This window comes from Camponotus vicinus, unplaced genomic scaffold (assembly GCF_025532165.1).
Source record: "Camponotus vicinus isolate PSW18456_S1 unplaced genomic scaffold, iyCamVici1.0 SCAF_7, whole genome shotgun sequence".
In the NCBI taxonomy this organism is placed as follows: Eukaryota; Metazoa; Arthropoda; class Insecta; order Hymenoptera; family Formicidae; genus Camponotus; species Camponotus vicinus.
The window spans coordinates 18542903-18564108 of NW_028141979.1; positions in this window are offsets into that span (position 1 = coordinate 18542903).

Consider the following 21206-nt stretch of genomic DNA (forward strand, 5'->3'; position numbering starts at 1 on the left):
TATATGTGCAAACGTGTGTTCGTCTCCTAATTTTTTTATTGTGCGCAATAGTGCATGTAGGTAATCGATCTGTAGACAATAATATTATGTGTGCAATGCTGTGTTTGCGCAAAATTGTCGTGTGTGCAAGCGTACATTCATCTCTTCATTTTTTTATTGTGCGCAATAGTGCATGTAAGCAATCGATCTGTAGGCAATAATGTTATGTGTGCAATGCTGTATGTGCGCAAAATTGTCGTATGTGCAAATGTACATTCATCTCTTCATTTTTTATTTGTGCGCAATAGAGCGTGTAGGCAATCGATCTGTAAGCAATAATATTATGTGTGCAATGCTATGTGTGCGCAAAATTATCGTGTGTACAAACGTACATCCATTTCTTAATTTTTTATTTGTGCGCAATAGAGCTTGTAGGCAATCGATCTGTAGGCAATAATTTTTGTGCGCAAACGGAATGTCGGCAAACGGGATGTCGGCAGATGACACTGTTGGCAAAAAATTTGTAGGCTAACGGGGCCCTCCCATAAAATAATAATATAATAATTAAATAGAATTATAATATATAATTATATATAGTAATAGTTATATATATAATTAAGTTTTTATATATTAATAATAATTACATTATTATTATAATTATTTTTTTATTTTATATTTTTTATATTTTACTTTAATTTTTTATATTTTATTTTATATTTTTTATATTTTACTTTAAATTTTTTAAATTTATTTTATTTTGTTATATTAATTAATAATATTAATTATTATGTATATTTGTGATATATTTATAATATAATTTTAATTTGTTCAATATTTTTTTTACAGTATTACAAGCATATATTAAGTCTAACTTTTATGAAATGCTCAATAATAAATTGAATAAAACTATTGGATACGGTTCGCTTACGGACGGAACATTTAAATTGGAAGTCCATATAATAAATTTTACAAATGAAGAATATGATTCAAAAATAAAAAAAGACGATAGAATTGAAGTTATAGGAACCATGTATTCTGTAGGTATATAAAGAAAAATATTTATATTAAAAATAAATAAGTAAATAATTAAGTACATATATATATATACAGGGTGACCCATTTTAACTTAGGCAGCCAAATAACTCGAAAAATAAGCAAGATAGAGAAAAATGTTTTAGACAAAAGTTGTATGGTTTCGAGGGGGCCATAAGATGGTATCATTGGTTTGACCTTGAAGAGTCATTTGAAGGTCACGTGAAGGTCACTTCAATTTTTTTAAATGGAATACCCTATATATTTTTGTACATTCTTGTAGCTTATTTCGAGAGCTTTCCAAAACACTATAATTAAGTACCTTTCCGTTAAGTACTTTTTGAGTTATGATGCTTGAAATAATTTCTTAATTTTACATAAACCGTAAAATATCTTGTAAAATATTCATTTTTCGATTATCTTACCTTAATACTTTTATGTACAAAATAATGAGAGGAATCAATTGGTGTAAAGAAAACACATAGTTGTTTTTAAGAAAAAATATGGAATTGTTAATTGCAAATTACATATTTTTTCTTCGAAACAACTATGTGTTTTCTTTACACCAATTGATTCCTCTCATTATTTTGTACATAAAACTATTAAGGTAAGGTAATCGAAAAATGAATATTTTACAAGATATTTTACGGTTTATGTAAAATTAAGAAATTATTTCAAGCCTCATAACTCAAAAAGTACTTAACGAAAATGTACTTAATTATAGTGTTTTGGAAAGCTCTCGAGATGAGCTACAAGAATGTACAAAAATATGTAGGATGTTCCATTTAAAAAAATTGAAGTGACCTTCACGTGACCTTCAAATGACTCTTCAAGGTCAAACCAATGATACCATCTTATGGCCCCCTCGAAACCATACAACTTTTGTCTAAAACATTTTTCTCTATCTTGCTTATTTTTCGAGTTATTTGGCTGCCTAAGTTAAAATGGGTCACCCTGTATATATATATATATATGCACAAAGCATGTTTTGGGACATCTCACTTGTACTTATTTAATTAGTGCTATAAGAACTCATAAGTAACATCCAATTGGAAATTTTGTTTATAGAGCAATAAATAAAAAAATATTAGCAATTATGTAGTTATTGTATACTTTGAGATTTTTTGAGTGAAGGCATTGATTGGGAATTGTCCTCAAATTATACAAACGACATACCTGACGGAAATGTCCTCATATTAAACATTTCACCTATAAAAATATATAAAAATCTATAAAAAGACATAAAGCTGGTTTATCAATTATTTAAGCACATATTTAGAAGACATTTTTTAATATTATGATGATACATGAAGAATTCCACAATTAGGATTTAACTACAATTGTCTTTTCTAAAAAAATGCTAAATATGTATGTAATATTTATTCTAAATGTATACTTCGAGACTGTACGTTTACGAGCAATGAATGCTTCGCAGCTCTTATAAAAATTAATAATGAATAAGGATTAATAAATTAATAAATTTTTAGTAAAAAATAAATTTTTAAACATTTGTATAAAATAATATATTTAAGTATAAAAAATTGTGTTAAAGATTCATGACTCTTAATTTTTAATTCACAATATTTAATGTTTCTTAAGAAACGTGAAATCAAGAAATACGTTTAACAAAAGAAGTAAATACTTAAACTGCTTGAAATATGTTTGGAAAACGTTGAGATAAAATGTTTATTTTTGAACATAAAATATGCCTTAAAAGTGTATTGAGATGAAATGTTTAATTCGAGGACATTTCCGTGTATCTATTGTATGATTTAAAGACAGTTATCAACAAATGTCTCAAAGTATACAAACACTTCAAAATTGACAATATTTTTTTTATTTATTACTCTATAAACAAAATATTCAATATGTTGTTTGTAAGATGCAAATATATATATAAAAGAGAGAATATTTGAAAACATGTTCATTTGTATATGACATAAAGTGTTCCACCGAAAATATACAACTAAAACTCGTTTCAGGAACTAAGCTAGGAAAAAATCCTATACCGTTTTGCAAACAATCATGTAAAGTTTCGAGATATTTATTAAAAAAGATTAGCCAAAGTACAAGCGCGCGACGAAAGCCGTAATATTGTAACCTGATACTAGGTGCGCGGCGAAGCTGTGAGAGGAGATCTTATCAAACGTATCATTCTGAAGCGTCGCGAGCCGCTCTATTGTGTTTTGGAGATCTTTAACTAATATCTTGAAATTTTACGTTATTTGCAAAATGGTATAGGACTTTTTAGTTCAGTTTAATAAGGTCTACTTGTATATTTTCGGTGTACAACTTATGTCAGACACCTTGTACAATAGAATGTCCAGATAACTGAATTACCTCTTCTATGTAAATAGATTGAATCAAGTAGAAAAATACTGTTTTGCAATTTTCGAAATAATTGATAAGAAACTAATTGTAAAAAATCGATTTATTTGCGCGAGTATAAACGCTTGGCGATATAAGAAAGTCGGATGTTACATAATCTTTAAGACGAGTCCATCCGCTGGAACGTTGAAACTAAGATATTGGTACAGAACTGTCTTCAAATTATACAATCGGTTATATGGAAATGTTCTCAAATTAAACATTTTATCTTATACTTCTATATTTTATGTCTCTAAATTAAACATTTTATCTTGATGTTTTTCAGACATATTTCATACGATTTTAGTATTAGGTTCTTTTGTTGAAAATATTTTTTGAGTACATTTAAAAGAAAAATTAAATATTGTGAATTCTTAATTGAGTTCCATAAAACTTTAAGACAATTTTTTTTCATAATTAAATATATTGCTTTATAAATATCACATAAATAATACATGAAAAAGATCGCAGTTGAGAGAATTATAACTACAATAGTCTGTTCTAAAAGAATTTGAGTATGTATATAATATTTATATTCAGAACATACATTTTTAAAATTATACGCTGACATATAATGAATTCTTTAAAGATAATTCTTTATAAAAGATAATAAAGAAAATCTTTTATAAATTATTGATAAATAAATTTTTTAAGTATTTGTAATATAATATACTTAATTATAAAAAATTGTCTTAAAGTTCTATGGACCTCAATTAAGAATTCATAATATTTAATTTTTCTTTTAAATGTACTCAAAAAATATGTTCAACAAAAAAATTTAATACTAAAATCGTAGGAAATATGTCTGAAAAACATCGAGATAAAATGTTTATTTAGAGACATAAAATATGCCATAGAAGTATAAGATGAAATGTTTAATTTGAGAACATTTCCATATAACCGATTGTATAATTTGAAGACAGTTCTCTATCAATATCTTAGTTTCAACGTTTCAGCGGCTGGACTCGTCTTAAAGATCATGTAACAACTAACATTCTCATATCGCCACGCGTTTATTCTCGTGCAAATAGATCGAATTTTTAAAATTAGTTTCTTATCAATTATTTCGAAAATCGCAAAACATAGTATTTTTCTACTTGATTCAATCTATTTACATAGAAGAGGTAATTCAGTTATCTGGACATTCTATTGTACAAGGTGTCTGACATAAGTTGTATACCGAAAATATACAAGCAGACCTTAATAAACTGAACTAAGAAGTCATATACATTTTGCAAATAACGCAAAAATTTCGAGATATAAATTATAAATCTCTAAAACACAATAGAGCCGCTCGCAGCGCTTCAGCATGATATGTTTTGGTGAGATCTCCTCTCACAGCTTCGCCTAGTATCAGGTTACAATATTGCGGCTTTCGTTGTCGCGCACTTGTACTTTGGCTAATCTTTTTTAATGAATGTCTCGAAACTTTACATGATTGCAAAACGGTATAGGATTTTTTAGCTTAATTCCTGAAACGAGTTCTACTTGTATATTTTCGGTGGAACATTTTATGTCATATACAAATGAACATGTTTTTAAATATTCTCTCTCTTATATTTACTCGCATCTTACAAATATTATATTGGAAATTTTGTTTATAGAGTAATGAATAAAAAATATTGTCAATTTTGTAGTGTTTGTATACTTTGAGACATTGGTTGGAAACTGTCTTTAAATTATAAAATCGATACACGCGAAATGTCCTTAAATTCAATATTTCATCTTAATACACTTTTAAAGCATATTTTGTGTCTCAAAATAAATGTTTTACCTCGATATTTTTTAGGCATATTTCAAATATTATTTACATACTCAATATTCTTTTAGACCAGACTTGTAGTTATAATTTTCTCAATTGCGATCTTTTTCATGTATTATTTATGCGATATTTATAAATATATATAATATATATAATATATAATATATTTAACTATGAAAAAAAATTGTCTTAAAGTTTTATAAATCTCAATTAAGAATTCACAATATTTAATTTTTATCTTAAATGGACTCAAAAAATACGTTTAGTAAATAAAATTAGTACTAAAATCGTTTGAAATATGCCTAAAAATCATCGACGTAAAACATTTATTTTGAGACATAAAAAATGGACTCAAAAAATACGTTCAATAAATGAAATTAGTAAAACCGTTTGAAATATGCCTAAAAAACATTGAGGTAAAACATTTATTTTGAGACATTAAATATACTTTGAAAGTCTATAAGATAAAATGTTGAATTTGAGGACATTTCCGCGTGTATCGATTTTATAATTTAAAGACAGTTTTCAACCAATGTCTCAAAGTATACAAACACTACAAAATTGACAATATTTTTTATTCATTACTCTATAAACAAAATTTCCAATATAATGTTTGTAAGATGCGAGTAAATATAAGAGAGAGAATATTTGAAAACATGTTCATTTGTATATGATATAAAGTGTTCCACCGAAAATATACAAGTAGAACTCGTTTCAGGAACTAATCTAAAAAATCCTATACCGTTTTGCAAACAATCATGTAAAATTTCGAGATATTTATTAAAAAAGATTAGCCAAAGTACAAGCGCGCGACGAAAGCCGTAATATTGTAACCTGATTCTAGGTGCGCGGCGAAGCTGTGAGAGGAGATCTTATCAAACGTATCATGCTGAAGCGCCGCGAGCCACTCTCTCTATTGTGTTTTGAAGATCTTTAACTAATATCTCGAAATTTTACGTTATTTGCAAAATGGTATAGGACTTTTTAGATTAATAAGGTCTACTTGTATATTTTCGGTGCACAACTTATGTCAGACACCTTGTACATTAGAATATCCAGATAACTGAATTACCTCTTCTATGTAAATAGATTGAATCATGTAGAAAAATATTATGTTTTGCGATTTTCGAAATAATTTATAAGAAATTTTAAAAATTTGAGCTATTTGCGCGAGTATAAACGCATGGCGAGATGAGAAAATCGGTTGTTACATGATCTTTAGGACGAATTAAGCCGCTGGAAATTTTGAAACAAAGAGATTGGTGGAGAACTGTCTGAGAAATTGTACAATTGATTTAAATATATAAATATATCTTTAAATTAAAAGTATTACCTCAATACATTTGAGTTCACAATATATATATTTTCTCTTTTTGTGGACTCAAAAAATATGTTCAACATAAGAAATTAGTACTAAAACGGTTTGAAATGTATCTAAAACATTGAGACATTTATTTTGGGACATAAAATATTCCTCAAAAGTATGTCGCAAAATGAACTTTTTATTCCAATATTTTTCAGGTATGTGTTTTAAACAGTTTTAGTACTGATTTCTTAGGTGATTGCTATCGCTGGCTTAAAACGCATATCTTATCTAGTTGCGCGAAACACGCACATCTGATCTAATTGCGCGAAACATGCATTTATTCACTAATTTTTTTTAATTAATATTTCATTAATTATTATAAATATTGCAATAGGACATTTTATTCAGTTTACTGCTCATTACTGTGCTTACGAGCGTTGGTATAATCTTTATGAGATACCCCGCATGCTTCGAATAGTTTTAAAAGAATTATATATACATATATAGGGCGATCCCGAAAAACGATCCGTCTATAAAATGACGTATTCCTGACACCATTCTAAGACAATTTTTCCTTTACCAAAATTTGATTTGAAGCGTAGTTTTTGAATTATTAAAGGAAGTAGATAACGTATGACGGGTCGAATACAAGAGGCAGGCAAAGGTGGCGCGATTCACCGTCAGACGCGGGTGCTTACGCGGGGCGCCTGCTGCGATCAGCTGGTCGCTATACACATACAAACACACATGCGAACACATACATTCTCTCTCTGTCTGTCTGTCTGTCTGTCTCTCTCTTTCTCTCTCTCTCTCATTCGCTCACTCACTTGTAATTTTTTTTTTTTTTTTTTTACGAGAGAGGGTAAAATGCATTTTATGCATACCCACCGGTCGATCCAGTGAGTTATGTGAGACTTGAATACCAAGTCGAATTACCAACTCGGTACTCCCCACCCACTAAAAACCCCTCTCTTTTCACGAATTTCCTTTGACACACTGTCCCTCTGACTTCCCGAGATCTGTTTTCACATAACGTCAAAAAATAGTTATCATTACCTTGTTCGATGACTTTTGATGTATTGCTGTAATTGCTTGAAGGAGAAATGAATTTTCCGATAGATCGTACGTTCTCAAATTTAACGTAGATATCACGTTGCAAAAGACAAGAAATCCACACTAAATTATTAACTGAAAGTTTTTCTTCTTTCATGAACTGTATTCTTTTATAAACTTTAACGTAATCACATTTATTTACTCACTCGATGAGACGAGAAATTTACTAATGACTCTAATCACTAATCACTATTAATCACTGTCGAATAATAACTGTTGGCGATTAAAAATCACTCGATGAAAGAAACACGCGCGGACACGTTACTACACGACGCGACGACGCGACAATGCGACGATAATTACTCGGCGACTGCAAGCAGTTTTTTGTCATGGTAGGTTGCGGTAGGTTAAGGTACTACTGGCGCTATCGAACGCGATCATGTGTTCGATTGAAGAATGCGGTAAACATAATAAACATTTAATATATTAATATTATTACTATCATGAATGTGTGTGATATCCATACATCGTACGATATCTATTTAAAAATTAATTAGATTAAATAAGTGTTTTTAAAATATTTATTACTTTTACTATTATCATATAAAATATTAATATTAAATATTTATTTAACTATTTTATCTATTCATTTATTTATTTATCTATTTCACCTATTTATTTTTAACTATTTGTTATCAATGATCGAAAATCGGTCATTGATAATAAATAGTTAAAAATAAATAGGTGAAATAGATAAATAAATAAATAAATAGATAAAATAGTTAAATAAATATTTAATATTAATATTTTACATGATAATAGTAAAAGTAATAAATATGTATGTACAGCTCTCATATAAGTAATAAATATCCAAGGATTGAGTTTGCAAAGTGCTATTATGGACATTGGTAATTCTGTGTTTAATTGTGGCCAAACTTATGTTGCATTATCGCGATTAACATCTCTAGAAGGATTACATTTAATTAACTTCGATCCTTCATCAGTAAGAGCTAATGAAGATGCAATTATTGAATATAATCGTCTAAAACAAATACATAAACCGAAAGTAGAAATGATTGCTATGTCAAAGGAACAATATTACAAAGTAAAAGATGTCTTATGGGTGTTACCAAAAGTAATAGCTTCTGTTCAAAAACCAGGTTTAGATGAAAATGTTCGAAAAAGTACAGCTCGGGTCATGCATGGTTTTCAAAATACAGACAAGGTTTCAGGCTATGCAAATGCAGTATTACAGTGTTTATTGAATTTAAATGCCATTAGGCAGCAATTGTCCAATTGTGATAAATCAGATATTTTACGTATGTTAATGCATTGATATGAAAATGGAATATGTAATTTAAATACATATGCAATACGACAATGTGTAGGGGAATATTTTTCAAGTCCTATAAAACGAAATGCATCTGATTTTTTTATAGCTCTTTGTGAAAAATATGAATATATAAAGAGTTTAGTGAGGCATCAAATAACTTCTATTAGACGATGTAAAACTTGTGATAATACAAAAACTACTGTTGATAATAATATTATTTCTATTCCTATTAATCATTTAAAGAAGAAAACTTGTAATCTTAATGAATTATTGAATATTACGTTTTCACATTGGTATCAGTCGCATAATGACACGTGTGAATATTGTACTGGAAATGATATAATATTCAAAAAAGAAATAATATTATCAAAAGAGATAATTGTTATTCGTGTAATATTTTCATCACAGGACAATAAATTAACGAAAGCAACACAAAACTTTAATTTGAGTGCTATTCCAACAACTAAAGTATTAATAGATGGACATTTATATAAAGTCATGAATGCTATATTTTACTATGGTTCAAATATTGATGAAGGTCATTATATAAGCATGTGTAGAGAAGGAACATTTAATATTTGGATTGAAGTTAATAATGTTCAAGTTAAAAAAAGGCAGTGGCCTAGAGGTGCTAAAGATGTTTATTTACTATTTTTACAGAAAATGTAGTAAATAATAAATATCAAATGTTATAAAATAAAAAAAAAAATTCCTTATTAAAATATATTTACATGTTTAACTTGATTAATACTTAATCATTTAATAATTGTATTTCGATCAGTTCTATGCAAAAAAAGGTGTTATGTATCAGCAATTTCATGAACAATGTTTAATATTCTGTACTATTTATGTAAAAAAAATTTTAATGTGAAAGAGAAAGAGAAAGAGATTATCAATTATATATTTTTATTATTAAATAGAATATTTTTATTATTTAAAATAAAAGTTTGTAACTCACTCTTTTCCTGTTTTACTTATTCAAAGATGAATTAGATAAGCAGAGCAATGATTATTTATTACTAAATTTAGAAATATTGATTGAGTGAAAAAATAATTAACTTCTAATGACATATTAATTTGTTTGTATTTGTCTAGTAAGAATAGCAAAGAAGTTTGAAGTCTGGTTGTCTAAGTAAGCTCTAAATAAGATCTAAAAATGACCGTCATATTTTAATAAAATATGATGGGGGTGGTGGCGAGGTCTTTCCTTATATATTTAATCATGTTTAATGTATGTATAGTACAATTTATGTTTAATATATGTATAGTACAATTTATGTATAGTACAAAAAGGAGTGATATCTACAAAAATTACCCTTTTAAAAAAAAGGTAAAAAAAAGGTGCTAAGTCCGCGTAAAGACTGTTATGTGTTTGCAAAATAATGGTTATTATAATCCTCAAAAACTATAAAAAACCTATTTCAAAAATAGTACCATTTCAATCTACAAAATTATTTTAATCTACAAAATAGTTATTTTAAACCGTAAAAAAACTAAGTTATTTTAGTTATACATTTTACTTACCTTACAAAAGTAATGATATCAATAAAATTGTGCTAAGTAAAAATAAAAATTTATAAAAATAAATCAAAAAACTGTATCAAAAAAGTTACAAAATACTATCAAATCCAAACAAAAAATAATATCGAAAAGTTGTGCTATTTGAAGATAAAAACAATAATATTTTAATAAAAAGTTAGACATCATGTGTTTAATTTTTTAAAAATATATATTACAAAATTGCGCCAACAAAATAAAAACTTTTAATATAAAATATATATTTTTCTTAAATTTCTAGAATCAGGTTACAATATTACGGCTTTCGTCGCGCGCTTGTACTTTGGCTAATCTTTTTTAATAAATATCTCGAAATTTTACATGATTGTTTGCAAAACGGTATAGGATTTTTTAAATTAGTTCCTGAAACGAGTTCTACTTGTATATTTTCGGTGGAACACTTTATATCATATACAAATGAACATGTTTTCAAATATTCTCTCTCTTATATTTACTCGCATCTTACAAACATTATATTGGAAATTTTGTTTATAGAGTAATGAATAAAAAATATTGTCAATTTTGTAGTGTTTGTATACTTTGAGACATTGGTTGAAAACTGTCTTTAAATTATAAAATCGATACACGCGGAAATGTCCTCAAATTCAACATTTTATCTTATAGACTTTCAAAGTATATTTAATGTCTCAAAATAAGTGTTTTACCTCAATGTTTTTTAGGCATATTTCAAATATTATTTACATACTCAATATTCTTTTAGACCAGACTTGTAGTTATAATTTTCTCAATTGCGAAGAAAACATAGTTGTTTTTAAGAAAAAATATGGAATTGTTAATGCAAATTACATATTTTTTCTTCAAAACAACTATGTGTTTTCTTTACACCAATTGATTCCTCTCATTATTTTGTACGTAAAAGTATTAAGGTAGGATAATAGAAAAATGAATATTTTACAAGAAATTTTACGGTTTATGTAAAATTAAGAAATTATTTCAAGCCTCATAACTCAAAGAGTACTTAACGAAAAGGTACTTAATTATAGTATTTTGGAAAGCTCTCGAGATAAGCTACAAGAATATATAATGACAAATAGTAGGTTACGTTTAAGAAATTGAAGGTGACCTTCATGTGACCTTCAAATAACTCTTCAAGGTTAAACCAATGGTACCATCTTATGGCCCCCTCGAAACCAAACAACTTTTGTCTGAAACATTTTTCTCTCCTGGGCTTGGTTTTCGAGATATTCGACTGGATGGATTAAAATGGGCCACCCTGTATATATGTATCTACAAAAATTACCCTTTTAAAAAAAAGGTAAAAAAAGGTGCTAAGTCCGCGTAAAGACTGTTATGTGTTTGCAAAATAATGGTTATTATAACCCTCAAAAACTATAAGAAACCTATTTCAAAAATAGTACCATTTCAATCTACAAAATTATTTTAATCTACAAAATAGTTATTTTAAACCGTAAAAAAACTAAGTTATTTTAGTTATACATTTTACTTACCTTACAAAAGTAATGATATCAATAAAATTGTGCTAAGTAAAAATAAAAATTTATAAAAATAAATCAAAAAACTGTATCAAAAAAGTTACAAAATACTATCAAATCCAAACAAAAAATAATATCGAAAAGTTGTGCTATTTGAAGATAAAAACAATAATATTTTAATAAAAAGTTAGACATCATGTGTTTAATTTTTTAAAAATATATATTACAAAATTGCGCCAACAAAATAAAAACTTTTAATATAAAATATATATTTTTCTTAAATTTCTAGAATCAGGTTACAATATTACGGCTTTCGTCGCGCGCTTGTACTTTGGCTAATCTTTTTTAATAAATATCTCGAAATTTTACATGATTGTTTGCAAAACGGTATAGGATTTTTTAAATTAGTTCCTGAAACGAGTTCTACTTGTATATTTTCGGTGGAACACTTTATATCATATACAAATGAACATGTTTTCAAATATTCTCTCTCTTATATTTACTCGCATCTTACAAACATTATATTGGAAATTTTGTTTATAGAGTAATGAATAAAAAATATTGTCAATTTTGTAGTGTTTGTATACTTTGAGACATTGGTTGAAAACTGTCTTTAAATTATAAAATCGATACACGCGGAAATGTCCTCAAATTCAACATTTTATCTTATAGACTTTCAAAGTATATTTAATGTCTCAAAATAAGTGTTTTACCTCAATGTTTTTTAGGCATATTTCAAATATTATTTACATACTCAATATTCTTTTAGACCAGACTTGTAGTTATAATTTTCTCAATTGCGAAGAAAACATAGTTGTTTTTAAGAAAAAATATGGAATTGTTAATGCAAATTACATATTTTTTCTTCAAAACAACTATGTGTTTTCTTTACACCAATTGATTCCTCTCATTATTTTGTACGTAAAAGTATTAAGGTAGGATAATAGAAAAATGAATATTTTACAAGAAATTTTACGGTTTATGTAAAATTAAGAAATTATTTCAAGCCTCATAACTCAAAGAGTACTTAACGAAAAGGTACTTAATTATAGTATTTTGGAAAGCTCTCGAGATAAGCTACAAGAATATATAATGACAAATAGTAGGTTACGTTTAAGAAATTGAAGGTGACCTTCATGTGACCTTCAAATAACTCTTCAAGGTTAAACCAATGGTACCATCTTATGGCCCCCTCGAAACCAAACAACTTTTGTCTGAAACATTTTTCTCTCCTGGGCTTGGTTTTCGAGATATTCGACTGGATGGATTAAAATGGGCCACCCTGTATATATATATATATATATATATATATATATATATATATATATTCTTACCTAATTTGTATCCTCAATTCTTCCCATCAACTCCTGTATCTAATATTTGATACTGATAAATTAATGTTTTGCTAACAATTTCATACAAATCAATATTTATGCAAAAGTTAATAACTTCTTGAAGTTTTACTAAACAATTTAACCAAAACCTTAACAAAAACAATTTTAACTGATTTAATTTTTTAACTATTGTAAAATAATTATTTCTCTATCAGCAAAATTAACATCAACATTTTAATTAGTATTTACTCTTGTAAGTATGGTGGTTGGTGGTGCTCACGTTAGGGGCGGTTTCTCGGCCAAAGGGGATGAGCACGAAAATCTCATTAAACATATTTCAAAAGCACATAAATCGGGAAATATTTTAAGCCTAAAACCAAATCGCTATCTGTATTTTAACTGGTACTTTACTCTTGGTGGTGCTCACGTTAGGGGCGGTTTCTCTCCCCTGCGGGGTACGCCACCTTGTCGTGGTGGAGGGGTTCGGGTGATCCAACGATCCACTGTGACAGTACCGAGGGTCCAACCCTCGGGAGAGCCGGCGGGGAGGATCACTCGCTAAGAGCGTAACAGAGCACCCGGCTTTGCTCAGGGGACAGTTCAGTCCCCAAAGGGTCACTGAGACCCAATGTCGGTAGGGGAAGGAGTCCTCGACTACAAACCCCGGCTGCACGGAGCCGATAGGGGAGAGTTTCTACTCTCCCCACCGTGCAGGGGTATGTGCCGGGTGCTCCCGGCATTGTGTGGGGGAGGGGGTGAAGGGGGACCTTGTGTCTGGGGGTGACGCCCTTATCAGGGCGTGCACTCTGGCATGGGGTCTCCTGGATCCCCAGTGGGGGGGATGTGGTGGCTGGGGGACGTTCCCGTGTCCGGGGGTGCATCCTAGGATGTCGACCCGGTGCGGTGCGTCCTTTCAGCGGCCTACAGTGGGTAGAGGGGGGCCGGCTGGGCTTGTCCAGTCGGATGGGCCCTCTGTCCAGGGGGGATGTGGGTGCCGGGCCTCCCTGTGTACGGGTGGCGTCCATAGTTGGGCGTCCCCCGGGGGGGAAGCGGCGTCCCACAGTGGGGAGGGCCTCCACCGCCTGGCAAACGGCCTGGAGCGTGGCTCCAGGATACGCGCCAGGTAGGAGGGACGACGGGTCGGCAGTATTACGTCCGGAGATATCCGGACAACCAGGCTTGCCCGGGCTGCCGCCCCGGGTCGCACCGGACCACTCGGACGTTTCCGAGCTCGGGTCGGTGCGACGGAGGAAGCAGCGGCTGGGTGTCCCTGAGGGGGAGTCTTCCTCTCCAACGGTCCCCCACCGCTGCTTGCCGCCAGAGCCGCTCGGACGTATTCCGGGGTCGGGGTCTGGCGGCGAGAGTTTGGGTACCCGGTGGCTGCCGTGACCATTTCCCCTTCCGAAGCGGCAGTCACCGGGAAGGCTCAGGGCCTCAGGTCTAGAAGATCTGGGGCGGGACGACAGCTGGTCGCCACGGCGGGCAAGACGGGGTAGGGGAGCGGCTGCCCTGTCCCAACCGTCCGTGGGGCTCCCCGGGTGGCGCCGCCCGCTACGGTACCCACGAGGTCGAAGGCGTGGGGCCCCTGAAAGCCCATGGAGGCGTCAAAACCAACATGGGTTAGTAAGGGGCTGGAGTCCTGCGCCGGCGCTACCTATGGCCGCCGGCCCGTGACATATCTTGCCCCCCTGGGGGAACTCAGGGCCCCCGTCGGGGGTGTTGCCGGTCATGTTTCGGGACACTTCCGGCGGGGTGAGGGTATACCCGGGCAAGGGAGCCGTAGCGGGTCGTGGGATTAATCCAAAATGAATTTTGAATTAAACAACCCACAAACGAATAACCCACAAATAAATATGAAGAACGACGGTGGCGAGGAAAGACACACGAAGGACGGGGAACTTTCCTTCCCTCTGGTAATCCTTTCCCGAGTAGAGGTTTCGCACTCCTCCTTGGAGAGGGCAAAGGTCCTCACTGAGGAGCCGGTTTTGGGCTCTAAGCCTGGGCCGCGATGCTCCAAGAAATGGAGCCATAGCTCGGCAAGCCTTGATAAGGAGGTAGAGATGACCTCTGCAGAGGAGGTGATGGAAACGGGAAGTAACCTTCGCCGGTCCGCCTTAAGCTCATCAAGAGACACTATCGTCATGGAGGACGAAGAGCCCATGAGGAGCACCCCAATGCTGCCGGTCGGGTTTGACTTCACCAACAATCCGTTTCTCGCCACAGAGTCCCAGGGGGGCACTGCTGCCTTTTCAGCAGAGAGAAAGGTGGCGAAGGCGGTGAAGAGGCAACGCGGTAGGCCACCAACCCACGGTAGGACTGCGGGTCTGAGCAAGGCAAGAGAGGAGGAGAGGAAAGGGAGAGAATAGGAGCTCCAAGAGGCCATACAGGCCGAAGCTGAACTCGAGCTGAATTCGATTTGACTACGTTCGGAACGGCCAAACGTTTGTAATGGCCACGTTCGAAACGGCCACGCTCGGAATAGCCACGGGAAATATTGAATAAAGTTCCATTTGACCACGTACGGAACGGCTACGTTCGTAATGGCCACGTTCGTAATGGCCACACGTTCGTAACGGCCACGTTCGTAATGGCCACGTTCGTAATGGCCACACGTTCGTAACGGCCACGTTCATAATGGCCACGTTCGTAATGGCCACACGTTCGTAACGGCCACGTTCGGAACGGCCACGTTCGAAATGGCCACGGATAAATTTGACCACGTTCGAAATGGCCACGTTCGAAACGGCCACGTTCGAAACGGCCACATGTTCGAAACGGCCACACTCGGAATAGCCACGGGAAATATTGAATAAAGTTCCATTTGACCACGTTCGTAATGGCCACACGTTCGTAACGGCCACGTTCGTAATGGCCACACGTTCGTAATGGCCATCACACATGAAATTCCATAAGCACATAAGACGTAAACGTAAGGAAATCGACCAATCACGATCAAGTATTAGCCCCTCCAAGGGGTCAAAATTCGACCGTGATTGGTCGATTTCCTTACGCTTATGTCTTACGTGCTTATGGAATTTTATGTGCGAAAGCCTTTATGCCTTGAGAAATTAACCAATTGAATTTAGTGGTCATTACAAATGAGTGGCATCTGTTTGACCACGTTAATATTGACCACGATGATATTGACCACGTTGATATTGACCACGTTGCGATTGACCACGGTCTCGATTGACCATGGTTGATATTGACCACGTTGCAATTGACCACGGTCCCGATTGACCACGGTTGATATTAACCACGGTTGATATTGGCCACGTTGATATTGGCCACGTTGAGATTGACCATGTTGATATTGACCACGGTTGATATTGATCACTTTGATATTGGCCACGTTGATATTGGCCACGTTGATATTGACTACGTTGATATTGACCACGTTAATATTGACCACGTTGCGATTGACTACAATCCCGATTGACCACGGTTGATATTGACCACGGTCCCGATTGACCACGGTGATATTGGCCACGTTGATATTGACCACGTTGATATTGACCACGTTGCGATTGACCACAGTTGATATTGACCATGGTTGATATTGACCACGGTTGATATTGGCCACGGTGATATTGGCCACGTTGATATTGACCACGTTGGTATTGACCACGTTGATATTGGCCACGGTGATATTGGTCACGTTGATATTGACCACGTTAACGACAAGGCTTTACAATCTAAACTGTCAGCATTCGGCCCCCCTCCCGGCCCCGCACCCTCCCCGTCCCCCTCGCTTCGCGTGAAAAGTTGCAAAGTGGAACCTCGCTTCGCGTGGAAAGTTGCACCCTCCTGGACCCACTCCGCCGGCAGGGGTGCCTACGGTAGGGTACCAATATCAACCGTGGTCAATCGGAACTATGATCAATCGCAGCGTGGTCAATATCAACGTGACCAATATCACCGTGGCCAATATCAACGTGGTCAATACCAACGTGGTCAATATCAACGTGGCCAATATCACCGTGGTCAATCGGGACCGTAGTCAATATCACCGTGGTCAATATCAACCGTGGTCAATATCAACCGTGGTCAATCGGGATTGTAGTCAATCGCAACGTGGTCAATATTAACGTGGTCAATATCAACGTGGTCAATATCAACGTGGTCAATATCAACGTGGCCAATATCAACGTGGCCAATGTCAACGTGGTCAATATCAACGTGATCAATATCAACCGTGGTCAATATCAACCGTGGTCAATCGGAACTGTGGTCAATCGCAACGTGGTCAATCGCAACGTGGTCAATCTCAACGTGGCCAATATCAACGTGGCCAATATCAACCGTGGTGAATATCAACTGTGGTCAATATCAACCGTGGTCAATCGGGACCGTGGTCAATTGCAACGTGGTCAATATCAACCATGGTCAATCGGGACCGTGGTCACTCGCAACGTGGTCAGTATCAACATGGTCAATATCAACGTGGTCAATATCATCGTGGTCAATATTAACGTGGTCAAACAGGACGCTCCCATTACAAATGTGTCGCCGTTTTGAACGCGGCCGTTACGAACGTGTGGCCATTACGAACGTGGCCATTACGAACGTGTGGCCATTACGAACGTGGTCAAATGGAACTTTATTCAATATTTCCCGTGGCTATTCCGAGTGTGGCCGTTTCGAACATGTGGCCGTTTCGAACGTGACCGTTCCGAACGTGGCCGTTACGAACGTGGTCAAATGGAACTTTATTCAATATTTCCCGTGGCTATTCCGAGTGTGGCCGTTTCGAACGTGGCCGTTTCGAACGTGGCCATTTCGAACGTGGTCAAATTTATCCGTGGCCATTTCGAACGTGGCCGTTCCGAACGTGGCCGTTCCGAACGTGCCCGTTTCGAACGTGCCCGTTTCGAACGTGCCCGTTTCGAACGTGCCCGTTTCGAACGTTCCCGTTTCGAACGTGCCCGTTTCGAACGTGCCCGTTTCGAACGTGCCCGTTTCGAACGTGCCCGTTTCGAACGTGGCCGTTCCGAACGTGCCCGTTTCGAACGTGGCCATTACGAACGAGTGACCATTACGAACGTGGCCGTTTCGAACGTGATCAAATTTATCCGTGGCCATTTCGAACGTGGTCAAATTATATCCACTCATCACAGCTCACAGAGCCACGCACTGATGGAGAGTCCTTAATGAGGAAGATGAAGGACATCGAGAACATGTAAACAAAAGAGCTCCAGGAACTGATGTATGCGGGTGCGGAGCAGCTCCAAGTAATAGGAGCATACAAAAGCCAGAAGGGGACGACTACAAAGCAGCTAAACCTGGCGAAGATGACGACGACGGTGGCCCAGGAATTGGGCAGTCGCAGCCGCTCCGGAGAGGTTCGCCGCCTCGAGGATGACAACGCCTTTCTTAAAGCGGAGGTAGAGAGCCTTAAAGTGACTCTCGCAGAGATGAGGCGAAAGTTGGAGGACCTCAGGAATGGTCAGGCTCCAGCACCCCTTAACCTCCCAGAGGCAGGACAAATCTCCTCGCTGAGAGAACGGGACGGGGCAGAGGGAACCCACTCCGGGAAAAGAAAGGATAGCCGCACTGGAGAACAACAGGGGATATCATTACCACCCTATGCCGATAATCTGGTACAGGAGATCATACGTCAGGTTGGGGCAATGATGAACGACAGGTTGAATGCGAGACTTGAAGCCATAAAAGACCGGTTGCTCCCGGAAAAGAGCATACGGCCCCAGCTTGGTGCCTCGAAAAAAGACAGCGCAGGTCAAAAATCCGCTCCCGGCACTAAAGCCAATAAGGGTGGTGGCAAAAGTGGAACCAGTTCTGCTCTGCCCCCGCCTATAGTAGAAGTCAGTCAGGTCGGGCCCCCTCTCCCATTTCCCGCCATCGGTTCTATGTCTGAGATATGGACCACAGTGGTTAGGAGGTGAAACAAAAAGGAGCAGATCAAGCCCAAGGAACTCACAGGGGGGGTTCGAAGGGTCCAGACCTCCTCCCCCTCCTCTTCCTCCCCCAAAACCCCCGCCGAGGGGACCAGGGGAGGAAAGAAAAAGAAAAAGAAGGGGAGGAAGAAGAAGAAAGGGGACAGTACGTCTGCCCCCTCCCAACAACAAGGGGGGGCAACCAAGAAGGTGAAAATCATCACCCCCAAGACTGCGGCGATAATTATATCGCCGCAGAGGGGGGTGGAGGACAAGGTTGTAGCGGAGCTGTCTAAAGCCAAGGGGCAAATAGACCTGGCGGCACTCGGGATCGAAACGCTCAAACCCAGACCTGCGATCACCGGGGCCGTCATGTACGAAGTTCCCGGAACGGACAGATTGGACAGCTCCAAGAAGGCGGATTTGTTAGCCCAACAACTAGCACAAATCCTGCCGGTGGAACTAGTAAAGATCTCCAGACCGACCAAGTGCGCTGAATTGCGCGTAGTCGATCTGGATGATACCACCCCCTGACGAAGTCAGGAATGCGGTGGCAACGGGAGGAGAATGCTCTGTAGGGGAGATCAAGACAGGTGAGATCAGGCGTTCCCCTACAGGGCTAGGATCCATATGGATCCAGTGCCCAGTGGTGGTCGCTAAGAAATTAGCGGAAGCCGGCAAGATAAAGGTGGGCTGGGTTGCGGCCAAAGTGGAAGCGTTGCAGCCTAGGCAGTTAAGATGTCACCGCTGTCTTGAATCTGGGCACACAATGCAGCGGTGCACGTCGGCGACAGACCGCAGTGATAGATGTTATCGCTGCGGTCAGAAAGAACACAAGGCTGGCACATGCACGGCGACACCCAAATGTTCGCTGTGCTCCGACCTTGGGAGACCTGCAGAACACCGCTTAGGTGGTGCCTCGTGCGCCCCTACCCCGAAAAAGAGGGGAGAAGCGCAAACGAGGCAGAAGGGCGTAGCGGGGAACGATCCCCCGCATGCACCCCCCTTCCCGCAAAGGGAGAGGGAGAAGAACAGAGGAGGGAAAAAAGAAGATGGGGCAGTTGCACCATCTCCAAAAGATATGGACGACGCAGCCCGTATTGAGGAGACGTCGAAGGAGGCGATGGAGGTGGTCGTGGACTGATGCGACCACGCCGTCTCTTACAGGCGAATTTAAACCACTCCGCCAGGGCGCAGGACCTTTTGACCCAAACCCTGGCGGAGTGGAATATTGACCTGGCCATAGTCACCGAGCCGTATTATGTCCCGCCCAGAGCCAACTAGCTAGGGGACGAACGTGGTTTGGTGGCTGTGGTGGGAAAGAGTGGTCCAGAGTCCCTCCCCCTCTGTCTTAAAGAGAGAGGAGAGGGCTTTGTGGCCGTCACGTGGGGGGAAATTGCCGTCGTGGGGCTCTATATATCACCCAATATAAGCCTCGCCCAATTTGAAGGCACCCTGGCCGAGATGGGGGCCGTTGTTAATCGGTCCTTGCCCGGTCGGGTTCTGGTTGCCGGGGATCTCAATGCCAAATCAGCGGAGTGGAGATCCTCGGTAACGGATAGAAGGGGCGAAGAACTGGGTGAATGGGTGGCCGAACACGACCTCCGGGTTCTCAACCGGGGGTCGGCTTTTACCTGCGTGCGGCGTGATGGGGGATCGATCGCGGACGTCACTTTCGCATCCCCGCTGGCTGCGCGCATGGTGACCGGCTGGAGGGTGGTGGGTACGGAGACATTATCTGACTACCGGTATATCCGGATGGATGTCTTCGACCCATCACTCCGAGATGGACCGGTAGGCCGCCCTAATAATGGAGCCGCGACTCCCCGCTTGGTGCTAAGGCGCCTAGATAGGGATGCCCTGTTGGCTGCCGCCACTGCCATGTCCTGAGAGGGAAACGTAATCCCTCCCGGGCAAGATAAAGCGATCGCGGGGGCTGCCTGGTTCCGAGAAGCGACGCAGATTTGTAACACGTCCATGCCTCGGGCTGGGCCCCCCCCTGCGACGTAAAGAGGTGTACTGGTGGTCGCGTGAGATTGCAGACCTGCGTACGGTCTGCAACAACGCGCGGCGCCAGTACACTCGCTATCGCCGTCGTAGACGGAACAGCGAGGAAGTGGCGGCACAGCTGTATG